Raw genomic sequence first — 19,888 nt, forward strand, 5'->3', positions numbered from 1 at the left:
TTAATGTGAACGAGACAAACAGTTATTCACGGTATGGTTATTTTACCTTCATGATTTATAGTGCGTAAGAAGTCTCTCTCTCTCTCTCTCTCTCTCTCTCTCTCTCTCTCTCTGTCTCTCTCTCTAGATATTTAAAATAAAAATTCACCGATCTCTCTCCCGTCTGTTGACTGAAAGATTGAAAGTTCAGACAAGTGGAACCGTTATGGTCTGACCCAGGGGTCATTTATATATATATATATATATATATATATATATATATATATATATATATATATATATATATAAAAAAGTAGGAAAAAATCTCAACTTCTTCCTTGTATTTGGCACCCCGTCCAGATCATTATCACTGATAACAGATCCATCTCGCAACGAGATAAGATCCTAAACACAGCCTCCAAAAGATTCCATAACTCCGCTGTTATCGGCGGTCGACATCGAGCAGATATCGAACCGCACCTGTTTTGGCTGCCCAAGGATAGGTACGGAGGAGTCCGATGCCTCCTATACTAAGTGGGACCTTGGTAGGACCTGTAGGACCCTCTCTCCTCACACGCGATCCTCCAGTTCTGATGAGGATGTCGGTCCTTCAGGGTGCTAAATTAAGACATATCGGACACGACCTCCTGGTTAATTTCTCGTTCCAGTTTGCCCTTAGGACATTGCGCGGCTGTACTGGTCTGTTTATAATTCCTCGGTGGGCAAATATTAATGTAAAAAAAAAAAAAAAAAAAAAAATATATATATATATATATATATATATATATATATATATATATATATATATATATATATATATATACACACTAATACTTTCAAACGTCAAGTCGTAAAGCAAATTCACTTCATTACACCGATGTCATGAGATCAGGTGGGCGCGAGCGAGTTATTACCAAACGCAAACCAAGCACACTAGTAAAAAATACAGCACAAATTTCTGACACACACAAACAAACGTATTTTCGAAGTAATATATATTTTCATGCGTACGAACGAAAATATTAATGCGTGAAATGAAGCGTAATTGATTCAGAACTGTAATAAATATTTTTTTTTTTTTTTTTTTTTTTAGCCGTGAAGGAATCAGAGACAGAAAGACCTTGAAGAACACCAACAAAAAGTAAAGAGATGAACTTGAAAAATGCCTTATTACTGAAGCAGCTTATTAACCAAGTGTTTTCCAAGCAGATGATGGCGGCGCGATACTACTACTGATTATGAAGGACGAAGCAGATTACACAACTCACAACGAGTCACACCAACAAACAAAGGGAAAAGGAAGATAGCGAATGTCAGAATAAGTAAAGAGGCCAACAGGAGCGAGGAACAACGAAGTCCCCGACAAGAGCACGGACAGAATATGGATGGGGGGAGGAAGAGTGGATGCAATACTTCAAAAGAGAAACACACACACACACAGACAAACACATAAAAGGGGCTTGAAGGCGTACAGTGGGAGTAAGTAATTCGATAGTGTTTTGTTTGTTGTCCTGCATCCAGCTTCCCCCGGGGGGAGGAAGCCCGGGAGAAGGGAAGGGGGGAAGGGGGGGAAGCCAGAAAAGAACAGAAGGAGTTCTTGAAAAAGGGTAGGAGGAGGAGGAGGAGGAGGAGGAGGGAAGATGCTGCAGCAGGGTCTCGAAACGGAAGAGAGAGAGAGAGAGAGAGAGAGAGAGAGAGAGACTGAAGTATCGGGTACTAGGGCCCGCACAGCAGATAAGTACCTGGTTGTTTCAAACAGTGCTCCACCTTATGTAATCTGTTTACATTGCTCTCTGGCACCTTGAAAGATTTTATTATTTGCCAGGACCACGAATTAAAGCTCTTATTATTCCACTTCCTGTTCTATGGAGTTTTTGCTGGCTTGGTTTTACCCAAACACATTTATCTTAGGGCGATACTGATTCTGCATACACATACACACACACAAACACACACACACGAGACAGAGAGAGAGCATTAAAATTCAACCACCAGTAAAAGGAAAATAGATCATATTACATTCCAAACTCAGGAATACCTCAGAATAAGCCCCTTTTTTTAATGCGTGGGTAAAGAATAAAAAAAAAATATATTAGCCAACTAATATTAACTGGCAAAACGAAGCTATACTTCATGAGTACCCATTACAACAACAGTAAATAATGACATTAAAAAGAATACCACAAATGATAAATCACAACAGAACCGACAAAATTAACTACAATGATAATCAGATTAACGTTAACAACAACTAAAAACTAACAAAATGAGAATGACAACGTTACGACCACCCATTACAACAACAGCAAATAATGAACATCAAATAGGAATGACCACAAATGGTAATGACGGTAATACTGACAAAAATAACAAACAAGGCAACGATAATGACAGGGGTAATTCTCGCTATAATATTTCCTCGCACATACCCAGGGCAAAAACGAAAACAAAGCAAAACGGGAGAGGTGCAAATGCAACAATTATATCACAGCGCAGCCAAATACGGCATCCCGAGCATCACTTACCTACTCACAACAGTGAGTCAGGCAGATATGAGGCTAATTTTACCTCGCCCAAGTAGTTAACGGTCATTAGCCATAGAGTGACAGACCTTCTCAAACTGTATACGCCATCCGGAGTCCCTTACCCTTTCCCGTTGTGTTGAATTTTACACTCCAGTCATTAATTAAAGTCATTATTCATAATGTGAAATAATAATCATTGGAATGACATACCTTCTAAAACTGTAATATACCATCCGAGTTCCATAGCCTTTTCTGTCACGCTGAATTTTACACTCCAGTCATTAATTATCATTTGAAATAATATTAATGACAATGACAAACATTCTCAAACAGTATCTACCAGACAGACCTTCTCAAACTTTATATACCATCAGGAGTTCCTTACCCTTTTCTGTCATGCTGAATTGTACACTCCAGTCATTAATAATTAAATAAAATCACTAATGTTGAAGGTGACTTAATATTCTCTTAGGAAACTTAAGAATGAGTTCGATATTCTGCTAGACTAAAAATATATACAAGCCTGCCAGTGACGTTTATTTTTTCAGTTCAAATGAATTTCATATTGAATTGGTACATAACAGAAATGGTAAAACACTATGCCGTGATTTTCTAATATGAGTCAGATGCACTGCAAATCAGAAGTAATTATGCCTACAAGTCTACCTATTCACGACTATTCATTTCTTTTCAGCTCCACTGAGGCGATTACTCATTTAAAAATCAATAATTGGAAAATAATTATTACTGGTGATACAGATGATTTTTTCAGTAACAGATATTTAGCTTCTGAGAAGGGTAAAAATGTCAAAGACCTTGCGTCCATCTCAAAACTAACTTGAAGGAAAATGAATTTATGTAACGTAAACATGATATTTAAAAATGATAAGCATTATGCAAACAAGTCTAATGCTGTATAAAACCATCAACCATGACCGGCAGCTCTCCAGTTGCTCACCAGATGCAGTAGAGTGACTGTGCGTCCCATGGCTCCAGAAGGCGCTGCCAGATGCACGATCCATGGCTAACTTTAACCTTAAATAAAACAAAAACTACTGAGGCTAGAGGACTGCAATTTGTTATGCTTGATGATTGGAGGGTGGATGATCAAAATACCAATTTGCAGCCCTCTAGCCTCAGCAGTTATTTTAGATCTGAGGGCGGACGGGCAGACAAAGCCAGTGCAACAGTTTTCTTTTACAGAAAACTAAAAAGGGAAGTGCTAAGTCCAATACTGGAAAGAAAACTGGGTTCATGTTACATAAAAATAATATTTAAAATTATGAAAAAAAAAAAATTTGTATAAAAAAGGTGAGTGCTAAGTCCAGTACTAAAAAGAAAACTGAATTTACGTAACGCAAAAATAATTTCTAAAATGATAAATATTATTATGTAAAGGGGGCAAGTATTAAGTCCAATGCTGGTTAAAGCAAAGGTGCACCAATATAATGGAGCTGACCCAAGCATCCAACCATGGACAATTGATCATTATTTCTAATTACAGACATATGACTTAAAAAAAAACCACTTTTTCTCTCTCTCTCGTTCTCACACCAATCATGTTCCAGAAAACCCTAAACACTGGAGAGAGAGAGAGAGAGAGAGAGAGAGAGAGAGAGAGAGAGAGAGAGAGAGAGAGAGAGATTGTAAATTGTCTAATGAGGGCTCTGGTTCCAACGAGAGAGAGGAAAATCGAGACGAAAATCTATCCAGAGAGAGAGAGAGAGAGAGAGAGAGAGAGATACCCCCAAATTGCTTCGGGTCATATTCAAGATAACCTCGCGCAGCTAATAATAGCAGCACTTAATGATTCGAAAATGAGATCTTGATATCTTTTGCCTTAATCCAGAACTGACCAACGTTCAAGGGTTTTCAGGGTTCGACTGGGAAGGGAAGGAAATTCTATTTAATGATAATGGTAAAAAAAGGCAATAATAATAATAATAATAATAATAATAATAATAATAATAATAATAATAATAATAATAATAATAATAATAATAATAATAATAAATTTTTAAAAAGAATGGCAGAGTTAACTGAATGTTATCTTATAAAGAATTTTCTCTAATTTTCTGATAATTCGTCTTTCATAATCTGCGAGACTGTAAATAATTCGCAGATTATGAAAAACGAAATATCAGAAAAATAGATAAAATTCTTTATAAGATAAATTCAGTTAACTCTGCCATTCTTTTTAATAAGACATGTATCCGAGAAGGTCTGCTTCCACATAATAATAATTATAATAATATTAGTATTATCATTATTCAGAAGATGAACCCTATCATATCGAACAAGCCCACAGGGCCACTGGCTTTGAAATTCAAGCTTCCAGAGAATACGGTGCTTATCAGAAAGACGTAACAGATGGTACAGGGAAATGCAGACACAAGAGACAGCTCATTTAAAATGAATAAATTAACACATTAATAATTATGTAGGTAAAAATGTAAGTATATTATCAAAATAAAAGGAGAATTGTATAAGGGGAGTAATGCATCGCATCTTCGCACGAACTTTGAAGTTCCTATTGCGGGACATCTTCAGGGAGACTGTTCCACAGGAGTGAAGGACTTCTAAATAGAAAAAAAAAAAAAAAAAAAAAAAAAATCAAAGTAATTTATTTTTACAAACATAAACTTGGTCTGGTTTTGTTGTGGACTGGAGAGACGAAAATCATGAAAAAATACAGAATTCTTATTGAAAGATGATGTAGTTTTCTCACATGTGCCTCTCACTTACCTACTTGACTCAAGTTCTATTTTATTTCTGAAAAAGCCTTAGGGACATATTATATAATGTAGACGGTGTAGACCTTAGAAAATATACTAATAGCAAGGAAAAGCTTATTATCGGCGCGAAAATGGATAAAGTATACATAACAGGACGACAAATTATCCGCACGAAAATGGATAAAATATACATAACAGGACGACAATGTCCAGCTTGAATTTTTATGAATTTCATTTCAATGTGACAGCTTCATTGATGTTATTAATTCCAACGGCTTTACGTGACTTCCGAACCACGTCGAGAGTGAACTTCTATCCCCAGAAATACACATCTCTCACCCCTCAGTGGAATGCTCGAGAATCGAACTCGCGGCCACCGAGGTGGCAGGCGAAGACCATACCGATCACACCACTGAGGCGCTTATTATTATTATTATTATTATTATTATTATTATTATTATTATTATTATTATTATCTTTGTCACCATTATATCAACATTCTTAATTTGTTTATGACTCTAAATTGAAGTTTTATTATTATTATTATTATTATTATTATTATTATTATTATTCATTATTATTATTATTATATACTGTGTTAAACATGTTGATACTAATAAAGCTGCCATTAGTTTTAGTGAAATCGTGATCCTTTTAAATGTCCCCAATTACAAAGACTAAAACGCAAATTAGAAATTTACAAAAGTAACTTTTACAGATACAATTATATATGTAAATATATTCCGTATGAAATTTAACAAGGCGTGACCCGGCCCCCAACTTACTGTGGGGCGCGTACTAAAATCTACGGTCAAATAGCGTGGTGTTTCACCAACGAAATTTACAATAAATACGCTATACTTTCTTTAACATAATTGTTTAGCACTGTTTAACAAGCATATTATTTATTCTTTACATTTTCATTCTTATAAATAAATCATAAATATCCTATCCTAAAATTCCTGTATCTTTAACTAAACGCGAAACACCTTTTTCAGACCTTTTTAGGCTTTTCCATAGGGCTTTCCTACCCCCCAACAACAACAACAAAGTAGTCTGAGGCTTACTCCCCGAGTAAGCGAAAGGCTCTTATAAAAAGTGGAGTAATACACACGAAATTTTCCGTCTAATAAAATTCACGCTATCAATCACTGTCCATCCCTTTCCATTTTCTTAAAAAAAAAAAAAAAAAAAAAAAAAAATGAAAACAAAAAGTAAAGCACGAATCAGGACTCGTCAAAATTTTATATTTCTTGAAGAAAATCGGTACATCATGATCATCATCGACTGTGAAGTCGTGTTCACCTAAAGCTATATGATATATCGTATACCTTTCCTAACGGTTTTTCATGGCCGCTAACCGTCGGTCAGTGTCGCCTGAACATTTATTTTCTTTTCTTAATTTTTTTTTTTTTTTTTTTTTTTTTTACATCTCGAAATCGTAGATTTTGGTGTCAAAAAGGTTTGCAGACAGACAGACAGACAGACAGACAGACAGACAGACAGACAGACAGACAGACAGACAGACAGAGGGGGTAATATCTGATTGAATATTAACATGAAAATTATAGTTAAATCATGCAAGAATATTGGTAATTCATAGGAAAATGAATTTAAATGCTACCTTTTCATAAATGGTTTTGGTGTCAAAAAGGTTTGCAGAGAGAGAGAGAGAGAGAGAGAGAGAGAGAGAGAGAGAGAGAGAGAGAGAGAGAGAGGCGTAATATTTGAATATTAACATGAAACTCATAAATAAATCATACAAGAATATTGGTAATTCACAGGGCAATGAATTTAAATGTTACCTTTTTATAAATGGTTTTGGTGTCAAAAAGGTTTGCAGACAGAGAGAGAGAGAGAAGAGAGAGAGAGAGAGAGAGAGAGAGAGAGAGAGAGAGAGATGCATAATATTTGAATATTAACACGAAAATTATAAAGAAACCATGCAAGAATATTGGTAATTCATGAAAAAATTATTTTAAATGTTACCTTTTCATAAATGGTTATTTGAAGACTTCTATTTTATTACAATTTAATGTAGACTATCGTTCAAATGGTTGATCAATGGAAGCAAATTATATTATGATAAAAACTGAAATAAACGTTGATATGACATATAAGAAGATATAAACAATTTAAAAAGAAAGACTTCAAGCAAGATAAGCCGCACACCAATAAAAATTCACTATGAAACAAATACTCCATATTAAAAAAATTGTTCTACACAAAAACTTACAAAAGAAAGTCCCGCAAGAGGAAAACTTAATGGCAAGAAAAAAACAAGAGTAATTAAATACTTAACGTAACGGGAAAAGTCAAGCAGGGGAAAAACCTCTCGCAGGGAAAAACATCCAAGGTGAATACTTCACGCAATGAAAATTATAACGCTACGGAAAAAATACTCATGACAAATAAAAACTTTCTAGAGAGAAAACTCTGCTCAAGAAAAAAATTTCATCAAACTGCTCACCAAAAAACTGCTTGCAAAAAATAAAAACTTTTCAAACTGCGAGGGGAAAAAAACCTCGGGCAAAAATAAAAACGTTTAAACTCTGAAGGAGAAAAAAAAAACTTCGCGCAAAAATTAAAAGGTTTAAACTCTGCAGGAGCAAAAAAACTTCGCGCAAAAAATAAAAAGGTTTAAAAACTCTGCCGGAGAAAAAAACTTCGCGCAAAAATAAAAAGATTTAAACTGCAGGAAAAAAAAAAACTTCGCGCAAAAAGAAAAAGGTTTAAACTCGGCAGGAAAAAAAAAACTTCGCGCAAAAATAAAAAGATTTAAACTCTGCAGAGGAAAAAAAAAAAATTTCGCGTAAAAAGAAAAAGGTTTAAACTCTGCGGGAGAAAAAAAAATCGCGCAAAAAGAAAAAGGTTTAAACTCTGCAGAAGAAAAAAATACAAAACATCGCGCAAAAATAAAACCGTTAAAACTCTGCAGGAGAAAAAAAAATACTTCGCGCAAAAATAAAAAGGTTCAAACTCTGCACGAGAAAAAAAAACTTCACACAAAAAATAAAAAGACTCGAACTCTGCACAAGATAAAAAAAAAAAAAACTTTGCGAAAAAAATAAAAAGACTCGAACTCTGCACAAGATAAAAAAAAAAAAAAACTTCGACATAAAATAAAAAGACTCAAACTCTGCACAGATAAAAAAAAAAACTTTGCACAAAAAATAAAAAGACTCAACGCTGCACAAGATAAAAAAAAAAAAACTTCGAACATAAAATAAAAAGACTCAAAACTCTGCACAAGATAAAAAAAAAACTTTGCACAAAAATAAAAAGACTCAAACTCTGCACAAGATAAAAAAAAAAAACTTCGCACAAAAAATAAAAAGACTCAAACTCTGCACAAGATAAAAAAAAAAACTTCGCACAAAAAATAAAAAGACTCAAACTCTGCACAAGATAAAAAAAAAAAAAAAACTTCGAACATAAAATAAAAGACTCAAACTCTGCACAAGATAAAAAAAAAAACTTTGCACAAAAATAAAAAGACTCAAACGCTGCACAAGATAAAAAAAAAAAAACTTCGAACATAAAATAAAAAAAAAAGACAGACTCTGCACAAGATAAAAAAAAAACTTTGCACAAAAATAAAAGACTCAAACGCTGCACAAGATAAAAAAAAAAAAAAAAATTCGCACAAAAATAAAGACTCAAACTGCACAAGATAAAAAAAAAAAAAAATTCGCACAAAAAAATAAAGACTCAAACTCTGCACAAGATATTTGCACAAAAAATAAGAAAGACTCAAACTGCACAAGATAAAAAAAAAAACTTCGCACAAAAAATAAAAAGACTCAAACTCTGCACAAGAAAAAATAAGAAAAAAGCTTTGCACAAAAAATAAAAAGACTTAAACTCTGCACAAGATAAAGAAAAAACTTCGCACAAAAAATAAAAACCTTTTAAAATGCATAAGAACAAAAACTTTGCACAGAAAATAAAAACGTTTCAAACACTGCACGAGAAAAAAATTCGCGCAAAAATAAAGACGTTTCAAACTGCACGCGAAAAAAAACTTCGCGCGAAATAAAAAAAACGTTTCCAACTCTGCACAAAGTAAAACTTCGTGCAAGAAATAAAAATGTTTCAAAATAAAAAAAACTTTTAAACTGCACAAGAAGAAAAACTTCGCGCATTAAAAAAAACGTACAAGCGAAACAACTCTGTTCGGGGAAAAAATTTCCAACTCTGAGCAAGAAAAAAAAAACTTCGCGTGCAGGAAAAAAAAAAAAAAAATCGCCACCTTCGTCACTGTTTCTCCATTACATCATCCGCTGAAATAGGATATCCACATCCTGCCGACGAGCATTCCTTAGACACTTGGGAAGGACGCCTTGGATATCCTTCAACCTTCAGTCCTATTGTTGGGGCATCCAAGAGTAGGATTTTAGGCACTGAGAGAGAAAGGGGCCACTGTGGCGCCTTCTTTGAAAGGCCCGAGGGGCACGGGGCAGTCCTACGGTCTGGTCATTACATCCTTCAGTGGAATTATTATTGACGCTTTTATCAGATGTCCTGGAATATCCCTGACATCCGTCTGGCAGTCCCACCCCACCCCCCAACTCCCAGCGCCCCACTCTCTCTCAATAACCACGCCAATATCTTATTGCATTATTTTATCAATTAAAACATCTCCACTTCTCCACTTCAAAATCATGGTTCTATTTGGGTCATCAGATATTCTATTCAGGCAATTTAGCCTGACGAAAGTTTTTCTTTTTTTTTTTTTTTTTTTTTTTTTCTTTTTTTTGGGGGGAGGGGTAGAGAGGCTCAAAAGATGCTTTCATACTGACAAGAGTAAACGACGACATTACAGCAAAGAAAATCATGTTTCTACCAAAAACATAACGCAACAATGATAAAGTCCTATTTTCCAGTTAAAACACAAATGTAAAAAGCAATAGACTATTATACGATTATAGTGTTAATGCAAAACTGAACTCTCTCAGCTGCAAAATGAAAATTTTAAAAAATGAAAAAGAATTCCAGTAACACAACAATTCAGATGCAAAGAAAAAAAAATAACCACATACACAAACATGTCAGAAAAAAAAAAAAGGTTTGGGGAGTCAATATGGTTTTAATAACTTCATACCACTTGACGACCCTTTCCCACCATACCCATTCCCCAATAGGAATCCTGACCTGTTCCCCAAACTCCTTACCGGGCAGTCTTGACCCAACAGACCCACTGTATGCAGTGTGTCCAAGCTTGTAATTTCTCCTAACTAACTCTATATGCAAATACGAGGTTGTAAAAGACCCGAGTGGCGGATAATGATGATACGAGACGTGCCCCATACCCTCAGGAAACGAAGACAAGGGACGGGGGAGAAGGTCAAATGGCAGAAAAATAGAGGGTAGGTGGGCATAAGGTGATTTATGTGTGAGGAATGGCTTTTGAAGGCCGGGTCTCTCCATTCTTAAATGGACGGGCAGCACGCAGCGTTACGACGATAAACAAATTTAAATAAAACCTCAAAACCGACAAGTTACGTTGAGAGAAATTTCATGTCTCGTATGCGCACACACACAGACACACATACGTCATATCCACAGGTGAAAAATAAGAGGCGGGGTATAAGTCCTGACCAGTTTCGACTTTATTTCCAAGCCATTGGCGAAGGACTGATACATAGTATTAGAAGTCACAAATATATATACTACAGAGACCGTACCTACTGTCTCTGTAGTGTACTTATCTTTAAATCGTACTTCTGCGTGGTTTATATTATAGGCATAAACTTAATTTCACTTATTTAAAAGGTGAAGCATTGCCGCTCCATTAAGTCACAACAGTTTAAAAACCATACCAATGAAAGGCTCTAGTAACAGATGAGGGTCTAATAAAAAAATTTTTTGATAAAAACTTTTAGAAAGAATCCTCCCTCTTCCAGATACGGGAGCGATTTTCTTTAAGAATTTACAATACGTAAAACGAGATTTCCAATGGAAGTAATTTCACCGAATACTCCCTGAAAAAAGTGACACTTTTTGAGGGCACTTTCAAAAATGTAAAAACTTTTTAATCATGAATTTTTTATCATATTTTCTCAACCAGAATGCGTGCGAGCAATCATTAGGAACACCTTCCTAATGTAAACAGTATAATAAATAAAATAATAAGGACATATAAAATCTTTTTTAAAGAAACCTGCTACACTTCAGTCGTCAAAAGCGTACGGGTTGTTCATGGAAAAAGAGCCCGTGCTGGTATAAGCTTACTTATCTAACAAATGGCTATCTGATATTCATCTATAATAAGGAAAATGTCTTACTCAAAAGTGTTAGTCAAAGTCATGCCGTTAGTGAAAAAGTATACTAAAAATACACGTTTTGAAAGCAAAAATATAAGAGTAAAGTAATAAAAATATGATGTAATAAAAATTCGAATACTAACAATTAACAAGAAAAACACACTCTCACAAAAATCTGAAGAACTATTTTCAAAAATTAGCTCTTAAGAAAGCAGTTATCTCGAAAGGCTCATTCAGAGCTATTTCCTCCACAAATGGACCATATATATATATAATATTATATATATATATATATATATATATATATATATATATATATATATATATATATATAAGCAAACAGGGTCCAAAGCAAACGGCAGTCAGCAGTACAATTAGGTAATTTATTATGAGAAACGTTTCGTGTTACTTAAATACATCATCGCTCTGTAAAAAAAAATGTTAAATACAAAATAAATTATCAAACCAAAATACAGGCTAAATTGAAAACAGTAATTACAGTCTTAAAAAACAATGCAAAAGAGGAAAAACTAATCAAATAACTTGATTTTAAGATATACACATACACACATACATACACAAACACACACACACACATATACTATTATAATAGATATTCTATATATAATATATATATATATATAGATAGATATACATATATGTAATATATACACATACCTATATTTACATAATGTATGTAGGATGTATATACATATATAGATATATATATACATAATGTAATATACAATACATATATTTACACATAATGTATGTATGTATGTATATATACATATATATATATATATATATCATATATATATATATAATATATATATATATCACATAATTGCTGACATACTAGTTATAATGCTTTCCCCAAAAAGGAAAAGAAATTTCCCACCCTCCTCTCAATCACGGGAGAAAGGAGATTTCCCTTGTATTCATTAAGTCACTCCTAATCGAAAGAGCCAAAAATCAAAGAAACTCCCATGAGGCTTCAATACAAGAGGAAGATGGGGGCTCTTAGGCCTCCATTATCTCTTTATTTCTCTTTCTTTCTTTTGATGATGGCGGCCTATACCTCTTGGCTTCGTTGATCCTTTCATGGTCCTTTCAGCCCCTTGATGACATAATCACCTCTCTCTCTCTCTCTCTCTCTCTCTCTCTCTCTCTCTCTCTCTCTCTCTCTCTTTCACACACATACAAGAAAACATGGACGTGTATATTTTGAATCAATCCCCCTCTCTTTACTATGCAAGTTGAAACTCGCTTTCTAACTTATGGAAGTTCAAACTCTTTCTTTCTAAGTCTCTGTTTCTAACTTGTGAGAGTTGAAACTCTTTCTTTCTAAGTTTCTCTTTCTAACTTGTGAAAGTTGAAACTCTTTCTTTCTGAGTCATGAAAGTTAAAACCCTTTCTAAATCATGAAAGTTGGAACTCTCTAGCTTTCTAACTTATGAAAGTTAAAACTATCTTTCTAAGTTATGAAAGTTGAAACTCTCTAATTTACGAAAGTCGAAACTCTCTTTCTAACTAATGAAAGTTAAAACTATCTTTCTAAGTCATGAAAAGTTTAAACTTCTTTTCTTCCTACCTTATGAAAGTTGAAACTCTCTTTCTAACGTATGAAAATAAAAGCATTTATTTTTTTCTAATTCATGAAGGTCGAAACTCCCTTTCTTTCTAACGTATGAAAATCTAAACTCTCTCTCTGCCTGAGTTACAAAGATTGAAACTCTCTTCCTTTCTAACTTCTGAAAGTTGAAACTTTCCTTCTCCCTTTCTCTAGCAATCTGTTTGGCTCTTTTGGCCTACCCCCAGGATCGGCGGAGATATACCCCCTGAAAACGCTTCCACGTGACAGCAGCTGCCCCCGGCGGCCTCTCTCTCTCTCTCTCTCTCTCTCTCTCATCTCTCTCTCTCTCTCTCTCCTTTGTTGTGAGCCTCGACGCCTCTGATTAACAGCCATTGGAGCGATGTGTGTGTGAACCGTTCTACCTCCGGACTAACGAGCCGCTTGATAAGTGAATGGAGGAAGGGTGGGAACCAGACGTGATGGAGTCTGCAAGATAAAAAGGGTCAGGAGAGAGAGAGAGAGAGAGAGAGAGAGAGAGAGAGAGAGAGAGATTCTTATAAGAGAGACAGAGAGACTTTATAAAAGAGAGGGAGCGAGAGATTTTATAAAAGAGGGATAGAGATAGAGGTTCATTAAGAGAGAGAGAGAGAGAGAGAGAGAGAGAGAGAGAGAGAGATAGTTCTTATAAAAGATTGAGAGAGATAGAGGGATTCTTATGAGAGAACGAGAGAGAGAGAGAGATTCTTATAAGAGAGAGAGAGAGAGAGAGAGAGAGAGAGAGAGAGAGAGAGAGAGAGAGAGAGAGAGAGAGAGAGAGAGTTCTTATAAAAGAGGGAGAGAGATAGAGGGATTCTTATGAGAGAACGAAAGAGAGACAGATAAGAGATTCTTTTTAAGAGAGAGAGAGAGAGAGAGAGAGAGATTCTTAAAAGATAGGGATACAGATAGAGATTCCCTCTCTATGAGAGAGAGAGAGAGAGAGAGAGAGGAGAGAGAGAGAGAGAGAGAGTCTTACAAAGTTTTAATGTAGGGTCTGTATAGTACACGCGTGAGAAAACCCATCAAAATCCAACCTCATTACACAGACACAAACGAAGATTATGCAGTGGCGAACGGGGCCACAAAAGGACTTAATATAAACTCGGCGAACGATCCGGCAACAAAAAGAAATCAAATGTTTTGTTCTCGTTTCTTTTCGGGATAACAAAGAACGGCCGTAACGCTGCAATAAAAACGCCACAGATGGTTTTGGCTGTGGATAAAAAATAGAAAAAAAAACGAGTTTTTAATCTGAACAATGAAGAAAATAGGAGGCGGTAAGCCCCGTTTTCTTTCATGCCATTTCTTGTACAGGAAAAAAAAGTTACGGGCTGCTCTATGAGCAAGAGTCCGTGCTGGCATATAACGATGTTATATATCAAAACAGGCTTTTTAAAGAGAGAGAGAGAGAGAGAGAGAGAGAGAGAGAGAGAGAGAGAGAGAGAGAGAGAGAGAGAGAGAGAATAAGTAAGCGCAGTTAGTCATGAAAAATATGTCAAAAGCATGTAAATCTTTCACATGAAGAATAATATTCATAATACTTATAACAACTACAATTTGATATTTAACCTTTTAACTGTACCCTCGTAAGTATCAGGATCTACTTAAGTGGGTCCTGGTAAGTATCTTAAAATCCCCTGTACAGTATTTAGAACAGAGTATTGGGGGAAAATATCAATAATATACTCAGTGAGCCTAATTTCACAAATCCTTAATCTCATCCTGATACCAAAAAGCTATCTAAAGGCCAAATAGAAAGAATAAGTCGAGTCATTTGAATATACTATCTATTTGCAACCAAATATCAATAACCAAACCTATTTCTAAAAATAAAAATAAAAAGGAAAAGGACTTTAGAACGAAAGATCATTCATTAAAAAGGACTGAGTTTAAACACGATGCAAGCCCATATCCGTACGTTATAAAAAAAAAAGACAACGAAGAAAAGATGAAATTCAATTCTTCTTAAATAGGTCAGAGACTTAATGCTCAATCTGATACAGCTTTCTGAAGCAGGTTTAATATAGTTTAATATACAGAACACTTCACGTCACGTAAATTGCAGAAGAGAGAAAGCAGAAAACGCCTCGCTCGTAATCAATGTATATGTAAGTGTTTACATAATAAAAATATGGAATGTTAGTCCATATATATAAAAGTCTAAAACTAAAGAGGTCAACCAGATTGCTTGCAGGAATGTGATCAGACTAGAGACGCTAAAGATGACGTATACAATAAGTATGTAAGCTAAGATAACATGCCGTCACCTGTAGTCATTCAATTGTTTATAAACATTAGTCCAAGCTCCCTGCTTGAGACAACTACCCCGACCTATTATTCAAACGGCCTACGTGATCTGTAGCGTGTCTCATTTGATTGTGTGTTCGTATGAAACTATATTCATGTATGTATGTTCATATGTTCGAACTACTGTCTGCTTCTTCATAACTTGTAACGGAGATGGTAGGACAAGCAGAACAGAGTTAGCTATCGGTCATTAGAAGACCTGTACCTCTTTAACCTAAGCTTTATCATGTAGAGGAATAGGATAGCCATCATCATTGGCAGAAGCGATCAAGCTATCGTCATAGAAGACTTGTAACATCGGACTTGTACGACTTGTACGATATACCTGATCTTCATCATGTAAAACTTCAGAAGAATATACTATTTTTATACTTAGTGTTTTCTACAAGAACACACCGAACCATGAGTTTAACACATCGTCGTAAAGATAATACGACTTCGTAAGTGATCTACAAAACCCCAGACACTCCATTGAAGATGGAAGTGCAATACCAACCGACTTAGCGTATAGATTATCGCTAGTCTAACATTACCTCATAGGGCGCCTTATCATACAAGGCACAAGCCCTAATATTGGTGGCCAGCGGACCAGAAGAACTCTACAACGTCCTACGAAGAAAAAACAGAATAATAAATCATGAAGTCAACGACGACGAAAGCAGCAGATTCTTCAAGCAACCTAGTATCATCATTAGTGAGCGACTTCAGAAAACAACAAGATTCGTCAAGCAACTTAGTATCATCGTTAGTGAATAACTTCAAGAAACAAAACCGACGTGTCCTTTTCCTACGGCAACGAAGCTTCGTCTCTCAATAGAATCATTCAAGAAAACATCGTTATGAGCGTTTCCGGCACTGCAAGAAACAAACCGAACGCGTCTGCAGCATCGATTTTCAAGGGCTCGAATCATCGAAACAACGCGCACGGGGGAAACTGAAGCCCAAACCAGGTCGTCCGCTAAATAGAGGAGGACCAAGCCGTGTGTCGTTATCGGAACACCGTGACTTCCCACAAAAGCAAGCTAAGTACAACTTTTTTTTTTATTCATTTGGAGTAACTTTGAGTGTTTCCTTTGCAGGTCGAATTTCGTTATTCCTGTGGCTGAAGTTACGAGACATTCTTAATCTTACTTTTTTACAGAAATTATCTATATCATTGAGATTTCGCTACTGCGAGTTTTTATCTTTGAGTGTCTGTTTCCAGAAGTTCTACTGAAATATCATAATCATATACTATGTTAACTTTATCATTTTGGGGGTGATTATTAATCCCTTACGTAACAAATCATATTAAACAGTGAATATGCGTTTACGCAGTGGACGTCTGTATTTATACAGATGCATGGGTAGGGTCGTTAAGCACCGTAGTGATTAGAAAACACACAAAAAACAAGTGGAACACCCGTACAAATCTATATAAATTAGAGGTAACACTATTTCGGGTCATGACAATAAATGCTCCTTTGCAAAGTCCCGATCGCCGTTTTAGCCTTGAGTTTTTAGTTATATAAAATATCGAACCTCAATGACTCAACTCAACTTTAAAAATATGGCTGGATTGCAAGGAATAACATGTCTGTAAAAAACTTTCATCAGGCTAAATGCGCTGACCAGGATCCCTCACTATTTCAAATTTTAGCAAAGAATGAAGTACAAACAGTTAATATTGTATGCAGTAGTGATAACTTGTCTTATTAGTAATCGCTCAGTTCCTAATAGTTCGTCATTCATTGCTTTATACGTAACCAGCAACATAATGCTAAAAAACACACAATACGTTGCCGATGGTAATAAAGAGAAGGATCCTAATTACAAAAAGAAATAGAAAACAGTAGCCCGTTCAGAATCAAACAAGCAAACTCGGTGACTGTGTCACCTAGTCAAGCGGTCAAGTTAGTTAATCTGCCGAGTTTTTCAAAGCGAAGCAAATTCCACACAATAAGCGACTCTAGCAGAGTGGGGAAAAGCGATGTTGGTTCATACATACCGATATCTTTTTGAATTAAAAGGATTTTTCCTATGAAACACACGACGCCGTATAAGTGAATCCCAGAGCAGGTTTTCGTTCTAATTTAAATTTAATACATTAAGTTATAATAAATACTGGGTGATTAAGCCCAACTGTACGAGCCGTAAAAATTAGAATATTCTTGTTTTATTTCTTTAGCACACGCAATATCTTGTATTTACGGACTCACCGTCTGTTGTTCGAACTTCCCTAATGAGAAGTCCGGATAAGCGAGCGCTTACAGATACCTCTATAGTTATAAAAAAAAATTGATCTGTATCTAGTGTAATTGTAAGATTCATCTAGGGGTATACAAAAATATTCTTACATCTTGCAAAATAAGGCGTGTTTATCAAAGGAAAATCCTATAAACTTCAAACATATTAAAATCCGTTTGAACAAAAATGAGACAGTTAATCAAATAATAACTTATATAAAGGAAACTATACATTTGTCTCATAAATCGTAACATTGTTCAAATGACCCAACAGAATTTCTCCCACAACCGCAGTCGTACTTTGCACGCAAAAATCTCGAGAAGCATGCACCCTCGAATGTCTTAGTGCGTTGTAAAAGACTTTGCTGGGAAATGAAATTTTTAATCCTTCCCGCACTCTGAAATAAATAACGATTTCCGCGAACAAAGCCCTAAAAGTATACATATCGTGGATACGGAAGTTATAAATATCGCATTTTTTATTGTTGCTAATTTTTAATCACGCCCAACCAGTCGTGGATGAATCTCTCTGATAATCTATCTAAAGTAATATCCGTAAAGTCATTCAAGCAGAGGTGATTCAGCAGATTTTTTTTTAATTTTCTACCTGAATACCAGGAAGTTTCTCCACTGGCGAGTGATCTCTGGAAAAAAACGGATGTAATTTAACACAAAACACGGTCTAAGGACAAACATAAAGCTATTTACGTACCTTCGTATAGATTCTCAATGAAATTTCAAAATAGAGATAAATGACGAAGTTGAAAAAGTTAGTAATAGGAGTCATTAGGAAAATCAAATAAGCCCATATAATTTTTCCCTCAAATGTCATGCCATAAAAGATCGGACTTGGCGTATCTGCGTAGATTTCTGACGCTTAAACAAGGAAACGACTCCCGATAGTTTCCAGTGCCATGTACCGACGACATCTTATCTCTGTTAGGTTAGAATAAATTTTTTTCACCAACTTGGGACTTATTTAAAGGCTTTTAACTGATACCATTACCTAAGTGATTGTACCTCATACTCCGTTTTTTTTCAGCACACTCAGGGGACATTATCAATTTTTACGTATGCCTCCGGCTTACGTTGCACCCTAATTACAATATAGTGTTTGGAGATTTTTAAGGGATACCCTACATGCTTATATGGTTGATCTTGTAATCTTTTCTAATACCTTAGAAGTACATTCACATAAAGTAGAGCTAGTGCTACAGAGACAAAGACAAATAATCTCAGAGTAACATATCTAAATGAGAGTTTTTTAAAACCGAACATGTTTATCTAGGTTTTATGTGTCTGGTCAAGGTCTTAAAAGTAGTCCATGGTAAGGTGTCGGCTATTCATAACTTTCCGGTACTTATTAACGTAAAAGGGGGATACAGCACTTTTGCGCTGTAGTGGGTATTACAATCGTATGTAAATATGTAACTCTTCAATCATGACAGCTCCTTTAACAGATCTTACGAAGAAGAGCGTAGATTTATTATGGTCTGAAAAGCATCAACAGGCGTTCGATATCTTAAAGCGGAATAATGCAGCTTACCTAACTTAAATCCCTGATTTAAATAAGGAATTTTTTTTATTGCAACAGACGCCTCAGACCAAGGGGTAAGAGGGGTATTACTTCAGTCATATGATAAACAGTTCTTCCCTATAGCTTTTTATTCACGTAAACTAAAGCCCTCTGAAAGTAAATATGCAGTAATAGGCAAGGAAGGGCTAGGTATCTTTAACTCACTAGTATATTTTAAGTTCATAATCTATGGCTATCCTGATAAAATCCTTACTGACCATGAGTCATTTACCGAGTTTTTTTCAAAGGCTTTAATCACAGTCCAAAAGGAACTCGGTGACAAATGATCATTCAGGTCTTTGGAGCCAAGATAAGATATCTACCTGGGAAGCAAATATCATAGCTGACGCATTATCCCGCAATCCCGCACCATGACTGCAAAGAACCATTAAATTAGACTAAAAGATATAGAAACATCCGTACCTATTGTTAAAACCGTATCTAAACAAGAAATTCCTTAACCAAGAGATCGCGAGCATTGAATATCTGGGTCGGAGCGCAGAACTGTTACAAACTGAACAAAGCAAGCGTCCAACAGACATAACCCAAACAATAAACACTTCGAACGGAAACAGAGTCAGCAGCAATAAACAAACACCAAACAATAAAACACTTCGAAACGGAAACAGGGTCAGTGGCTAAGCAAAAACAATAAACACT

General features: G+C 35.3%; 1 protein-coding gene across 1 annotated transcript in view; it reads right to left on the reverse strand.

The window, feature by feature from the left end:
* LOC135198714 (collagen alpha-1(XVIII) chain-like) overlaps positions 1-19,888 on the reverse strand; it is a 751,537-nt gene that overhangs the window by 222,332 nt on the left and 509,317 nt on the right. The gene's annotated exons all lie outside the window — the stretch shown is intronic.

This window comes from Macrobrachium nipponense, chromosome 22, assembly GCF_015104395.2.
Source record: "Macrobrachium nipponense isolate FS-2020 chromosome 22, ASM1510439v2, whole genome shotgun sequence".
Lineage (NCBI taxonomy): Eukaryota > Metazoa > Arthropoda > Malacostraca > Decapoda > Palaemonidae > Macrobrachium > Macrobrachium nipponense.